Genomic DNA, 16,480 nt, shown 5'->3' with positions numbered 1-16,480 from the left:
ACCTATGGAGGCATGCAAATGCATTTGACCCTCCGGTAGAGTTGTGTATGGCCCCTACATCCTGCAAGGCTTGAGGAAAATAACTAAAAATTCCAATGCGTAAGATTGCATAAGCGGTCTTATTTGTAAAAAAGCACAAAACATGCCAGGCATACTTAAAACAGCTTTGAAAAATGAAGATTTCGGGTCACTCACTACACCTGTGTTATATTTGGTCCATCAACTTTTGGTAGTACTGTAGAGGAAATTCAGGAAAGGGTATAATCATGATTCATGATAAAATACTGGTATATATTTTGGACAACTTCAATCTAGACCAAACTCGCGGCCCCAGAGAACTTCCAGTGCGGCCTCGAACGCTTAATAATAATTGTAAAAGTACTTTGGAAGTTTTTTTTATCTAAATGTAACAGATTTTTCAAACTTTTTAAAGTGAAATTGAATATTCACACAGAAAACAATTTACTGAAAGTAGTTTTAAAAAATTAATTTTTTTTGTTCACATTTTAACCCATTTAAGAATACACATCAAGCTAGCAAAAGAATACTTGAATAAAACACTTGAGTGATTAAATTAAACGCAAAGTACATGAAGAAGGTGGCATTTTCGAAGAAAATGGGAGTTGCAATATTTCTGCATTTCACAAAATTCTCTGAAGCACATTGTTTAATTTGTCATATTTCCATCAGTACAATGAAAAAACACAATAAGCTTAGCAGTCAATATGACAAATTCGAAGACCAACTTCGAACAGAAAATTTCCATATGTTTGTATATTAATATAATTATACAACTTTTTTGTTACTAAATATCAATAATAATTCAAGCAATCCTATGCCATGCAATGTGGCGCGAAATGTCTTGTCGAAAAAATCTGTCATTTGTTTTTTTACTGATCTATACATGAAATGATAAAAGTAACTTTTTTGCATTACTGGAATTAATTAAACATTCGCAAAGATCCAGATTAACCCATGATCATGTGACTTCGTTAGTTAGAGTTGGTACTATAAAATTATTTCATCCTGGCCTTAGTATGCTGGTGACACAAAAAAGATGCCAAACGTCAGGACAAATGTAATTAAAAAACATTGAGTTTATATTGTAGTATTTTTGTTAATTTTAGGTTCATATTTTTAGATTAAGTCATTTTTTTAGTGTATGTATTATTCTTTCCTTATCCAAAGCTTGTTCAAAAATGATTTTGATGGTTGTACATAGAATTTTATGATTTTTTGTAACAAATACAGTAACTTGCAATAATAGTGGAATGCAAATAATAACATGAAATTGCATTTGAAATTAAAGAAAATAATAAAACTTAATCCAACTGTTTAGTTGCATCCTAATATATGTCACAAACTGAAACTATCTTGAAAATATTTTTCAAGTATACATTATCAAAAACTGTTTGCGGCCCTTTTTACAATTTCCAACATGCAATGCGGCTCTCGAAAACCCATGAGTTTGACACCACTGATCTATTCTAGACAATTCAAGCATTGCTTTGGGAAATAATATCACTTCAATTAAATTGAAAAAAATCTTGCCGTATTAAATACAAAATCGTTGCTATCATAAAGGTAAACCAATTCAGCCACTGGGAATATATTGGCCTTCACAAAGCAATGGAGGCAAAATTGAGAGTTCATGAGCTATGAACTTTTGTTCTTTTCTTTGTCTTGAACTTTTCATACTCCATAGCCCCTATTAATTTTTTTTAATTTTAATTACCATGTGATGGTCATACATATCTTTAACTTGTATTTTCTGTAATGATGTATTATCTCAATGTGTCAAACTTTTAATTAGTGTGCATATTTTGCTTCCAGATGACATAAATGTATTGTCATGTTTATTACCTCAGCTTGGAGTATTGACAAGAAAAAGGTGCCAGTAAATTCTTTGTTATAATCAGAATTCACAATAAATAGGAATTATAAACAGCCACCAATCAATGAGAATTACATGCGAAATCCCTCACAATAAATTTGTCCAAAAAATTCACCTACTAAGGCAAGTTCGATAGGTTCAAACTTTGTGTTATGGAATTGTATCACAGCACCGTTGAGAGAAGTAAAAACAGTTTTGCTGTTTTGTATGACACCCTCTTTAAATGAAATTTCAATGTTTAAGCGCAAACATTAAAATTACTACCTTTGAACTTTGTCATTATCTGCAAAATGTCCCACACAAATCTTTACGCTATCGCGTTTGTAATCTTCTCTGATAAAAAAAAGTCTATGATGTCCATTTTACTCTTTACAGCTTGTATGTCATTCCAGCTTTCCAAGTGAGCAAAACTTCTTAGATATAGAGATTATTTTCTTACGTTACAGGCGCAAAAAGACAGGTACTAAACGTGAAGAGGACGCCGATTAGCAAAAGCAAGCGGGAAACGGTCGCGAAAGGCGACGAGAAATATGTGCATTGGAGCGTATCATGAAATACAATCTTTCGCATGTAGTCTTATGGAGTGACGTCAGAGTTGCCTATCATGTTGTTTAATGTCATTGCTGTAACTAACGTTTCATCTGGCCCAAATCAGATTACCCTTCAAAAACAGTTCAAAATACATTTGTGTTGGTGTGTTGCTGAACTGAAATTGTATAGTACCGGTATGATCATGTTTTTCCTGCTGTAACGTAGCATGTGATCCACTAGCGCAAAGGCTAAACCCGGTATGTTAGTCGTTGGGCTAAACTGATAGTTGAATTGCAAAAAATGGATGTTTCCCCGTGCACCTACTTCTTTGTCAATTTCGATAATATTGGCCTATCGGCAAGGTGTCAGTGGTGACGTAACAATTGAAATCTTGGAAGCAGCTCAGACATTTTTCACCCAGACAGTGTTTCAGTCGTGGTTTTAAACATTAGCTTGTTTTCGTTGTCTTGCTGGTAACTTTTAGTTGTTTTTGAAAATTGGGCATAAATCAAATAACCCAATATTTGTTTTACCTTCCAAAATGAGGTGCAATAATCAAAATTGAATTCCAAGTTAACTATGGACCTTTACCCGAGCATCGACTTCCTTGTTTCCTTCGTGACATTGGCCAATCAGCAAGATGCAAAAAGTGACGTAACATTGCTCCCTTTTTGCACCCGCTCAGACACTTTTCTCACTCAGACAGATTTCCTTGTTTATTACCTTAACGCATAATCATAACCAATAAGATATAATGCAATTTCTGCACCCGCTCAGACAGATGTTCAAGCAGGATTGTAAACATTGACTCGTTTTTATAGTTTTGCGTGTTATTTGTCAGTTTTTAGTTCTGGTTCTAAAAAATAGTTGTAGAACTTAATTTTCATTATGCCTTACGTCATGGGTCGGCAACCTACGGCCCGCGGGCCGGATCCGGCCCGCAGAGCAATGTAATCCGGCCCGCGACGCTTCACTGAATTATAGTAACAAAACAGCTGTTTTGACGATTATATTCTTTACGTAACAGATTTATTTTGTGACACGTGTAGACCAAAATATATTAAAACCTAACAAGTATACAATTCACAATTACGCGTTTAATGAGCCTATAATTTAATTATATATAATTGGACAAATCGCAACAAAACGCAGACAAGTTGATGCTAAGCGCCAATGGGTTAATTAATGGCACCGAAAATATTTTGATGGTCAGTCTTCGCGCGCTGATTAAAATTTAACTTCTACTTCTAAAAGTGTGATTCATCAGCCATCCGTTCGGTTTTTAACTTTCTAAAATATGTGCGGCCCGCCAATGACTTGCAGCGTTTAATTTTGGCCCGCGAGCTACAAAAAGTTGCCGACCCCTGCCTTTCGTGGAGCTTTAGTTTAGTTGCAGTAATCAAATTTTAGTCTAACAAACGATGTGATTAACTACACAAAAATTACTGAATTAGCTATCAGTAGTCCACCTGTAAGCGGCACGTAGTTAGATAATTTTTCGATAAAAATTGATGGTTACAAAATTTAAAAAATGAAAATTTTTTCAATAGGTAAGTACGATATAGGAAGAATTTTTTAAGGTATATCACAAGTTTACGTAGAAACATGTAGATATATCATATACTAAAACGGATCCTGTATTGTATATATTGAATTAAAATAATGTTGTCCGCTTGATATGTTTGTTTTTTTGATTTTTTCAAAATTTTTCATATAGATGTCGGCTCGATTTTATTGTGTCGAATGTAGATTCTGCACAGTGGTTATGCTGGTGCTGCCATTCAATTAATCCTTCTTACCGTTAAACCCTTCATCCCGCTGAAGTGGAAATCGCCCTGATAGCAACCGAAAATACAACTTCCAATGGGAGAAGACATTTGTGTGGCTCACTAAATGAACCGATGGCTCTACATCAGCATCAGTATTGTGCCAAGGGCCTCAAATCTGACAAATTATGGGGATTTTGTACTTGGTAAAATTGTTGGATTTTTTTGGCTTTTTTGTGTCTTGATTTGGATTTTTTTGATCGCTGGGATCTGGCAACTCTGGTTGAATATGCCCTTTCCTATTATGAGTGTTGCTAACTATTCTGGCGAACTTTCACAAACGCTGTAATACATTAGTATTTCCTGTCGTCTTTAACTTGCAAACTTCTGTTGACGCCATCAATGCAAAAAAAAATGAGGTATAAAATCTGTCTATTTACTTTTATGTATTTAATTAATTGATTCTAATCATATAAAATAAATCATACGAAGCCGCATGATTTATAGTCATGTACTCTTTACATAATCGCCCTTCGGCATCTTTCTGCTAAAACTGTTATTTCAATTTCAATTTTTTCATTTCTTGTGATCCATGTATGAATGAAATACTGCTCAAGTATCGACTGAAAAGCCAGTTTTTCAAACTCAAGATGGCGTCAGTGGCAATTTCTGGAAACGGAAATGTGTTGTCAATACATTCAGGAAGCCGTGTCGCCTATTGCGCGAACTAATCGAAGATATACGAAAGGAAATTATTTCACTTATCATGACGTACGGGTATACCAAATAGAATACTATTCTTGGCAAATGGAATGAACAATAAAACATTTCTGATATGTATTGTCAAGATACATAAATGTTACATGCAACGTCTCACATGTGATAAGGGTATTTTTCAAAATCTGCACACAAATGTTGCTTCCATTTACAAGAACACCACCACCAATATCTTCGGTGGACTAAAGGTTTCATTAAGTTTGGATTTGCAATAAATTTATTGGTCTCGTATCATTCTACCGCTGTTCAAATACCACTGTGGCATCTCTGGCTCTATGTTAACAATCGGCACGGCGACGAGAAAACAGTTAGTCGCATCGCCGATCACCGATCGTAAATATTTGTCGTTACTTAAATATTATTTAGTGTTTACGTTCGGAATAGCAGCGACAATATATACGATTGAGGTAGCATACTCGTTTGTTCATCACTAGAATGACAAATCATAAGCCATATTATTCCTAACCTCATGTAATTAGCTTCATTTGGGCTTAGTTGGACTGAGAACCGGAACCACGTGCTAGACTTCATTGGTTGAAGAACATCCTCCTTAATCTAAAGTTCCTTCATTCCCGAAAAACCGATCCAACTTTTGAATTAAACATTTCAACTAGTATTATTGTACACCAAGTGGATCATTTTGTTAATTATGTTGTTGTTCTTGTCAGTATTTTATTTTTTGTTAAGAACGATCGCTTTGCTTTTCAACTTCTAGACCAATTGCTTTGAAATTTTTGTGGTTAGCGATTATTGTTGTCGGTAGAAGGCTATTACTTTTATTTCTTCCTAAATTCCCTACGATTTTTTTTCTTCAGGGCGTGACGTTTTGATTTTGCGAAATTACTGCTGCCGCTCCGACTCACACAGAACTCAAACTACTTGCAAAATCGATTCGAAGTTAAGGCCAAACTTTTGCAGGTAGCATTAAGCGATGGTTGTTGCCCTATACTTTACAAAACCAAACTCCATATAGTGAGGAATAGTCGGTAAATAGTCCATTTTTGTTGTTCGTTTATTTTATTAAAAAATGGCCGTCCATGAAAGAAAATGCAGAAAAAGACTTCTATTTTTCGACATCATAAACAACTAACGTCAGTCATTGAATAGTCCAAACCATCTTAGTAACCATCGTAAACCAGGTTTCTTTTTGCGACACTCACCTATAACTGCTAATGGATTAGGTCAATATTTCGTAGAAAAAAGAAGAAATTTTACTGTATTTTCAAACAACTTTAATATAGCTCTAATAATTTAAAAAATCATCCGAGAAAACGTAGAATATTTTTCTCATCATTTGACTGAAAACGATATTTTGAGAAAATGAAACAAATGTTTTTAAAACAAGATAAAAAAGTGTGTTTTTCAGCATTAAGTAACTATTGCGTTGTCGTAATGTGATGCTCTAGCTATTCTTATGAAACAAATTATTAGACAGGTGTAGTTTATCTTCTATCAAAGTCCGTGTTGCATAATATTTTATATCTATTAATTTGAGTTAAAAACTGTAAAGATATCGTAAATTCTTCTCCATTTATTGGATGTTGCGGAAAAGTGCAAAGAGGGTTGTAATACACAAGAATAGCGTGGATCCCAAGACAGATTCGGCCCCAGATGTGGTCATCTCTGCTGCGGTGGTGACGTCTCCGGACTGTGCCATGACGCAATGAAGAAGTGCTGTAATATAGAAATTATTAATAATCGAATCTTCATTGCTATTACCATCTATTTTTGTTTTGAGACATTTAAACTTCGACGGCTGCTTATATGGGGAAATATTTATACTGAAAGTCGGATCGACCCATGATGAAAAAACACACGACTTTGAATAAATAACTGTACGAAACCCTAATGTTAACAAAGGTCTTTAACTATTGGGTTATTTCTCATTTAAAAAACTCAATGTAATAACTATGTAGAATTTTGAGTATTTAATATATTGTACAGTTGATGTTTTTTCGATACTTATCCTATAATTGATTTTGTAGTTTAAATGAATAGCAACAGCTGAGTAACTTTAGTGCTATTTTGAAAAACAACCAGTGGCATCGTTGAATAAATTGCACTTCCTTTTTACATTAGTATTCAGTAATTTTACTCTAATATTCTAGTGATTTGCGTTTTGCTTCAATTGTGAAATTTACATAAATACTAGGACTACAGACAATAGCTATAGAATCATGTATGAAGATGAATAGCGGTGAGTCATTCCAGTAAAACCCCATTAAACCATAACATTGTGACAAACATTGATCTATAGACAACGGAAGCATTAGATGAGTTCGTTATGCGGCTATAATCGTAAGTCATTGCACATGAAACTGTTTTCTCAGTCTATATAGACCATAAGAACAAGGACTCGTTGAACGAATTTTATTTAGTCATAGGAAGAGTAGTTTCTCGGCAACCGTTTTTTTTTTTAATAAAGCGATCGAAAACCCTATTTAGCGCGTTTTGTCAAACATTAAACCATGAAACAATAAATTAAACACATTGCTGAATCTAGGAATTTTCTATTTGTGCGGTCTTACATACGAATTGACCGAAAATAGACAGTACAAAGTTAAATTCATACAACAGCGCGTGACGGTGTGTGTATAACAAATTTGGAAGTCTATGCATAATTTATATTTTGTATGAATCAATAGGTATAGTCTTTCATTAAGCGTGTCGTTTGAGTTCTCGTGATATTTTATGATATAGTTTGAATAAATGTACCAATACAAAAGTTTTTTGTGACTGAACTACTAAAATACCACATCTTGAAATAATTTTCATCGTAACAATACGACATGTACAACTAAAGGTACTTGTTGGGTTCAAAAAGACTCGTTTCTTGTTTGTCATAGTCTATCTTTTTTTTGTTTGTTACATCTTAGGTAAGGAGGCAGGCGTGGGTGGGGCTTCGAAGAGGCTAGGGATTTAACCTAGCAGCAAGCTATAATGTCCTCACAGTTATGTGATACAACAGCAATCGCCAAAGCGCAGAACACTTTTCGATACATAAACCTACCAACTGATATTGTTGTTGAATAATTTTCATACTGACACCAGTAATCTTTCGGTACGGGTAGTTCAATTTCAATATCAATTTGTGAAGTTGATGTAAGAATTATATTTAAGTTAAACATACATACATCCTGTAATTGTATAAAATAATTTTACGCAATTAAGAGAAACAGGGCTTAATTCTAGTCCAATCTATCTTCACTCAGTTTTGTACGGACTGTTCGAGTAACCACCAATTTTACCGTCAACGCCTTATTTTCTTCATGGACATGTCATTAAGTCGCCACCGCCTTGGGCTAATTACATATTGTATGTGTAATTATTGATTCATTTACTGAAATTAAATCTGAACTCAAAATTTCATGTTCTACTAATACGTGATGTGATTTTAGAATAGAAACTAGTAATTCGACAAATATAGTTTTAATTTCCTTTTTTTGCCAGTGATATTCATCTAAAACGAATGAGTAATAGAGTGAAACTAACCGAATGCACTCATTGAGTTTGAGTAGATTCACTCACGTTCAGTAGATGGTTACTTTGGCACGCCTTCAAGCAATATTTAAAATGCGGAATCCAGATAAAAATGTTTTGACATCTCAATCAGGAAATGAGACGATTTAATAATCGCCATTTCGCCGTGTATAGTACCATAAACTTTTTGGTTGTTTAGATCTGAAGTTCAAGTGAGGGTGAGTCACATACGCGTTCACGGTATTCCCAAATTAGCCAATCATGACCTGTGCTTCAGGCAAGGTTTGAGTTCGATCTCGAAAAACAGGAGTGCCAAATAGGTTATTGCTTTATTTGTTATTTCCGATGCGCGAAAGCAGTAAATTATTTAAAGCGTTTGTTCAAAGCACTCCATCTTTAATTGCCCTTACTTTCCGAGGTAGTTGAAAATGCAATGTCTCGAAATATTTCCACTGCTTGGAAATTGGAAAATTACTTGTATTCAAATTTTAGTTTTGTAATAGTATATTGCATCATTCCAGCTTAAATTTTTGATTTGATGAATGATATTACCTAGGTGACAAAATTTATCCAAGGATCATACTTAAACAAAGAATAAGAATAAATACAAATTAATAAGGGACACGCCTTGTCATGTCTCAACATGTTGTTTTATTCAAGTGTTGGTCAACTGGATTTTCATCTGTTCTGTCACTTTATCTTCACCGGTACCAATTCATTTGAAGTGCAGATTAAATATTCTTATTAGAACAACGCAAAGTTTGAATAAATATATATTATTAACATTTACTATCCTTCAATATACATATTCAAAATGATATTCATGTTTATGTATGTGTAGACTGAGTGTGTGATATGTCATTTATAACAACGCGAGGTAAATATGTTACAATTGTTAAGGTAGTTGCTAGGAGATAACACATTTATTTTATTGCTATTTGTGAAGCCGTCAAAGATCTGGGAGAATTTACGAACATTAATTTTTAATGGCGGTGGAGTAACAATGCTCATCCTACCAAACACAATGTGAGAACACGGTGCAAACTTTTACAAATTTGAGCAACATTTACAATTCTGCGTGCTAAAAAGACGCGGTCACTGAGCGGAAAGTTTTGTCTGATTGAGAAATTATATGCCAACAATAACGAGAAGAATTTTTTTTTAAATTTATAGTTAACGATATAAAAATAGTTTTAAAGATATAAATTGTAAACTTTGCGTTACAATACAACCAAAAAAGCATCATTGTTAAAGCAATTAAATTAAAATGGTAACAACTCACCCAAAGCTAGAAGGCAGGCTACGATGATTTTAGACATCTTGAAAATATAATTCTTCTGAAATTCTGAATTCCTTGGTTCAAAAAATACTGCCGTACGTAGATGAGGTGTGCCTGGAATGAAAAATATCTGGTGCTACGTATACTATATATATACAAACATTTATAGCAATTTCAATAGTTAGCTCTCGTTCTCTCGTTTTTAATAAAAAGGAGAGAGAGGCGAATATGAGCTTATTAACTCTTTTCATTTCAAAAATATAAAATAAGTAACGAAAAGCGTCATTTGTATGATTTACTGCCTGTCGGGTTAAAACATATTATAGACAAAATATGACCAACGTATGGGCCAGAGATGGAAGGTGCATCATTGTGCTTTCCATCTATTTTCAATGCAAACTCCTACGGATGTATTTCTGATTGATTTTCAAGTCCGAAGCAAGTTCAGGCATGCTTGAAAATTTTCAATAGAGCGAGTAGACATTATAAACCTACAAATTTTAAGTCTGAATTATTAACTAAAAGGCGTCACCCATAAGGCGAGACGACATATTCTTAGTAAAATACACCACACACGTAAATGCACATTTGATATATACTCAGTTATAAGTAAGTTGATTTAGTAGGTGTGATTTACTGAAGATTAAAAGAAGCACTTAATTGTCGGATACATATAAAATGCTGTTTTGAGAATTCACTGAAATTAATATATGGCTGAATAAATAATAATGCTTAAACGATAAATATAGTAACATATTTCGTTAGTTAACCATCGATAAACCAGATGTCACCTTCCCAAACTCGTTTTCGTCGTCAGCGTCACGAGGCGAAGCCGTGGTGACGTCACGTGATATTTTCCTGAGTATTAGAGCGGGAAAAAGTCGTTTCCTCCAATTGATGACATAAACCGAGTCACTGCTCGAACGAAAATAAACTCTCATGAAGTATAAACATTTTATTTATGGGTGAAGTTTGTTACAAATATTTTCGTGATATTTGTGAAAACATTCATTGCGGAAAATCCCAATCTTTTTTACTAAATACTTTAATCAGTTGATTGATTTTGAATTGCGTGTTAAAATCATTTTACCATTTGATGAAAATCCAAATTTATTGTCAGAATGCGAAATTGTTATGGTAAAATTCAAGCCACCTATTTATGATATTGTAATCAATTGAATCAGGTCTCATAAAAAAATTATACAAGTTTTCATTCGTAAAAATAACTGTAATTTTATTGTAACTTCTTGCTGAACATCGCAATTATTGTCAGAGAAAAAGCGAATTGTCTCACCATAGTAAAATTAATAGTAGAGCGACTGCAAAAAAACATTTTACTGCAATGTAACAGTCGGATATCCAATTCTGATGAATGCGCTTTTCGGAGGACAACCGTGAATGCTTTCTGATATATTTATATTTTACATGCTGGGGTGTTATATAATATAAATTGTTAGTTCAACATAAGAACATGAGCGAAACGCAACCCATTTTAAAATTTATTTCAGAGTCAATTGCGTTATAATAAGTTATATGTATTGATATGTTTCTATTTCATACCGCTGAAATTTTTGTAGAAAGTAGTGATTTTAAAACACCCATGTTACTCACTCGTGATCTTTGTAACATACTGACATGAATACGTACGATGTGCATATGCGTAATCTAATAATCAAAAATATACGTGCTCAGTTTTAAGTACTCCGCTTTTCAACTTCGCTTTTTATAAACACGTATTTGACTAGAGTATATGATGTCGTTAAATAAATCCCAGCATGTTGTACAAATTATTCGATTTGAAATAATTATTGAATTATTTTAGGTTTGATAGTTTGTAAAATTCGAAATACTTTATTTTACGACGAGAAGTTTATGAAATGCAATTATTTCTTTGAGCATCTTTGATAAATCGATTCACATCCAACTATTTAAAAATGTGGAATGCGTACTAAACAGATGTTATATTTTCCCTATTAAATCCAAGTATGAGTATTTGTGACAGTCGTTAAGGATTAGTTTAGGTACTGCCAAATCTTGCAAAAATATTTCATTACTCAATCTTATATATAAGTCAACTAACGTACTAGAATAGGGGGAATGCCAGTCATACTTTGGAAGTGACGCAAATATTTGGGTCATAGGAAAGAATACAACAATTTCGTTTCATGGAATGATTACCTCGGCCATGATTTAACGTATATAATATCCATCATTACACGATTAATTACCAACTGATCACAACAAGAATAGATTAATTGAATGAACTTTCGACAATTTTGAATGTAGGAAATCATTTCATTTTACCGATTTCAATTGCTATCAAATAATTTGAATATAAAAATATAATTTTATCTTCATTCGAACTGATATTTCTCAAGGTTTTTACTTGGTTTTACAGGAAGTAGTTTTATACAAAGTGCATTTTCATATTTTTGGGTTTCAAATTTGTAAAAAAATGTGTTAATGAATTTTCACATTTAAAATTATAACGTAGGAATCTTGTAGTAATATACTTCAGAAATATTTATTTTCATAAAAACTGAACTGAAGTTTCTCAGTATTATTGCAATATGGTAGACTTGTTTGTGTGAGTCTAAGCAGATGTATTACGTTTTCCTGTCAGTCTGCTTAAGTACCTGTTTGCTGTTATCTCGAACTACCATTGACAGTATCTTGGTTGGGGTCCGTGTTGTCTTGACAACGTGTTTGTCTTCCAAAATACTACTACGTTGAAATATTTTAAATATGCTTTTTATTTACTTTTGTGTTTAATACCAAACTTATTTCTAGGCTTTTTTCAAGCACAAACAATAGCCTAGAAGAGCATCCTCAAACAGCGCATACTCTAGCTCAAACCAAACGTAACTCTGAGTTCTTACCCCTTAGAGACAGAAATATGACATCACCTTACCAAATAATTCATTTAACTTTCACGCAATTTTGTAAATTGCATGATAAATTATACTGGAATGACAAATTATCCACAATTTATTTATAGTTCTGTCTTGGAACACTCTTAACCACTAAAGTTGATTATGAAGCTTAGTTATATATTGTTGGTAACAATTATATTATCCTGTATATTATATATTACAGTTCTATTCAACATACATGATTACCTATAAATTCGTTACCGACGTTCGACATAAAATATTTCAAATTAGTCTTGTTAGATTTAACAATATGAAACGTTTGTCATCTGTAATAGTTTCATCAAAACAAAACTGTGTGCATGAAATGCTTTGTAAAAAGTGTTCGAAGCGCGTTTATAACCGAATATATAGGTAATGGGACGGTCACCACACACAATAAGCGGTCATAGCGCACCTTTATAGGCTCCGCTAAATCTAGGTGTTTATTACTAAATTTGGTCATGTTACTTTATAATCATTTAGATAGAGGCTATAGGGAATTCATTCTGAATAAGGAATACTCCTAAAATAAATATACTTTAATTGGATATAAGTTAATAAAATGTGAGGACGAGCTGTTTCTTTCTTTCGGCTATTATTCTTAACTTTAACCATACCGGGCCTCGCATTATCCATTTCGCATAGAGACCCGCATTAGTTAAAGGTGGCCCTGTACATATACAAATACAATGTTATGCCAAGTTAATTACTGATTTACTAAGTTTCTTTTATAGCATCATGAGACTTTCTTTAACCTACTCCAAAATGTTCAATTAGAGTACATGGGAAGAGAACAAACAAAAGGCGAATAAAATAATAAAATTACACTGTTAAATATTAATACACCTGGTTTTATCTGAAGTGCCATCATCTGAAAAAATTTATGAAGTTACGCCCACGTTGGATGTAGTTCGGTAAGTCGTAAAATAAACATAGCATTTTGGGTGATGGTAAATTTCTAAACAACGAATTTATATGCTTTAAACAAATCCTTTTGTATAAGGGAATAATCGAGTAATGTTGAAAAGAATTATCAATGTCGTACACATTATAAGTTTAAATTGCTGCAGAATGTCGGTTTATTTTATTGTTATTTTTAATAGCCCTGTGTTATACTAGGAAATACCCTCTCCTACATTACGAAATTCTAAAACAATATGAATCATTGTCACGAAATTAATATATTTTTTAAATATTTGTGAAGCAAACTTATATTTGTTTCATATCCCAAGCACTGTTTGATTTCGAAATATCTCAGTTTCAAAGAATATCAAAATCGAAAAATTTAGGAATTTCAGCTAGACGTTTGATCCACAAGACATAGATGACCAAAGTCGATCCCTAGATCTGTAATAAAACTGAAAATTATGAACCGTCCTATTGGTTAGCCGTTTTTTGGTCCGTGACTATAAAATCTCTTAGTGGTTAATTTCTACAATATCGCAAATGTCGGAAAAAGGGTTTACAATAATCTTTTGAATTAGTCTAATGATTATCTGGTTAGCTTACTCCAGTTAACGTTAAAGTAGAAAATCCTGAAATGCAATAATCAATAGTAATTGAGTGTTTGCTTTCACTTTTCCAAATAGTTTCCCAAACATGTCTATTGCAAAACGGCAAAACGAATATATTGAAAAAAAATTATCCAAGAATTTTCGAAAAGTTAGAAAGTGGCTCAAAACCAGCAAAAACTCGAATCTTGTTAATGAAGATTTGAGTATTATTTAGTATACTTAAGATATCCATATATATGACATATTTTTTACTTTATATATAACAAAAACGAGGTACAAATAAATATCACAACAGGATTGTATTTTAGACCAAAACTATTTGGTTTACTGATTAACAATGGATTATTAAAATACTTAATCATAATCGAAAATAATTCAGTTCAGAACCATTTTTAATTGAAGAAATGGTGTTTCATTTTTAGTATTTTTAAAATAGTTTACATTTCATGTTACATTCCCATGGAGATCAAATAAAAATGACTCATACAACTGGTATTTACAGCTATTTTTATGTGTATCGAACTGATAACTCGAGAGAACAAATGTGGAAGATTTTGCGTTATTGTTGCGACATAATCAAATTGCAACATGGATTGTCATTTGCCACGTTTCTTGATTTCAAGCACTAAGAAAAGGGTGGATGAATGAAACAAATTACTGCACTTGTCCCTTAGAACAATCCTATGATCATGATTGTTCAATGGTTGTATCATACCTGGCATACACAGAATACAATAATCATGAAATGTGGTTACATTTTCCGAACAAAATTTGATAAAATAGACCGTGACTTTGTGTGATTGTGCAAACTAGCTTATCAAATATTAAACAAGTAAAATGTTAAAAAAATATTCAAAGATAAATATTCGTAACGTATAATAAGCGTCACGCTCTTGTTTCCATGGCGATATTATAAAGAAAGGAGTGCGCAAATTTTAAATAAAGCGTAACCAAACTATGCTTTCTATCCCCAATAAGTCAAGTGTCCAATGTTCGTGAGACAAATTGACTTTTCCATTCTGGAATTCAAAAGAAAAATATGCGAAAGGCGCACGATGGACACTGCGGTTTTATACGTATTTACTCAGTCCTTTATGACCAACCTATCAGGTACGGTTGCTAGGTTTTCACGTTTTTGATTATGTGGTTAGACCGAAAAGATATAGATTCCCTTTGTTTATCAATAACACCTAAGCACTCTATTGTATGGCCAACGTTTCAGTATGAAAAATTTGTTAACGTAGCTAAGAACAAATCCCTGTATCTATAGACAAATTTATTTCAAAAAAGTAATACGAAAACTTCGTACTTTTTCAAGAAGTATAACAAATATTCTCATTGTATTCGGTTATCAATACCGAAATCAATTTCAACTGAAATCTGTAGTTTGACTCTAAAAATTATTGGAGAATAGAATATGAAATGATTTGAACGTTGAGAAATTTTATAACGTCAGCATTCAAATTAAGATGATAATATTACGAAATTTTGCACGCCTGAATATTTTTGGGAAGGTTTGGATTGCCGTTAGCAGTATTATAGTGTAACATTTAATGATAAATACTGTGATTTTTTTCTTGTGTAATTATTTGACACCACCGGTGATTATGAAATTCAGGGCACACTCCAAATCAGTAATTCCCAATCGTTTGTATGTACACCCCCGGTGTTTATCAAAATGTTTAATGCGTCGTATCGATAGGGTGAACTGGCATTTAACACATAAAAAAGGGTCGCTATACACTAACTTGTGCATATTTATTATTTATGTGTTACAAATAAAGCATAAGGTATATCTGTAAATAAATAAATGATTTGATAAATTTTGCATCCCCTGGCGTTTCCCAAGATGTGGCATGACTGTCGAAATAGTTATATTTTCAAACGTACTTCACGCGTAAAAACCTAAAGTAGCAAATGTTTCGATGTCAGGTATCACGAGGAATGGTTACTGAGGATAGATAATATGCGGTATTGAGTTTTGCTTACTCATCCCCCGATATAGATGTTGACACAAGTGGATGATGAAATCCAAGACAACGTTCACATTAAATAAATAATGAACTTTATATATTATGCTAATGATTTGGTTTCTGCGAGACTAATTACTAATCCTTCTTCTATTCTTTTGTGTCGGTGGATCCGTATGCATATACTGCAAGTATGCTGAAGCAAGAGTAAAGATAACTATCCTAAGTGATTCAAGAGTCTTGCTGCACACTAACACAAATATATTTCTATAACGTTTCTTCTGACCAAGGTCAAACTTCTTTTGACATACATAGTTCATACCTTGGTCAGGCGAAACTTTACAGACATATAATTGT

General features: G+C 32.9%; 1 long non-coding RNA gene across 1 annotated transcript; it reads right to left on the bottom strand.

Annotated features, from left to right (window-relative positions):
• Positions 1 to 5,962: 5,962 nt before the first annotated feature.
• On the bottom strand, positions 5,963 to 10,047 carry LOC120339954 (uncharacterized). The gene is made up of 2 exons (XR_005569265.2): positions 9,731 to 10,047; positions 5,963 to 6,642 (listed from the first exon to the last, which is right to left on the bottom strand). It is a non-coding gene; the product is annotated as an uncharacterized LOC120339954 (long non-coding RNA).
• Positions 10,048 to 16,480: the final 6,433 nt, after the last annotated feature.

This window comes from Styela clava, chromosome 9, assembly GCF_964204865.1.
Source record: "Styela clava chromosome 9, kaStyClav1.hap1.2, whole genome shotgun sequence".
NCBI lineage: Eukaryota > Metazoa > Chordata > Ascidiacea > Stolidobranchia > Styelidae > Styela > Styela clava.
This window is presented reverse-complemented; position numbering and strand designations above follow the sequence as displayed.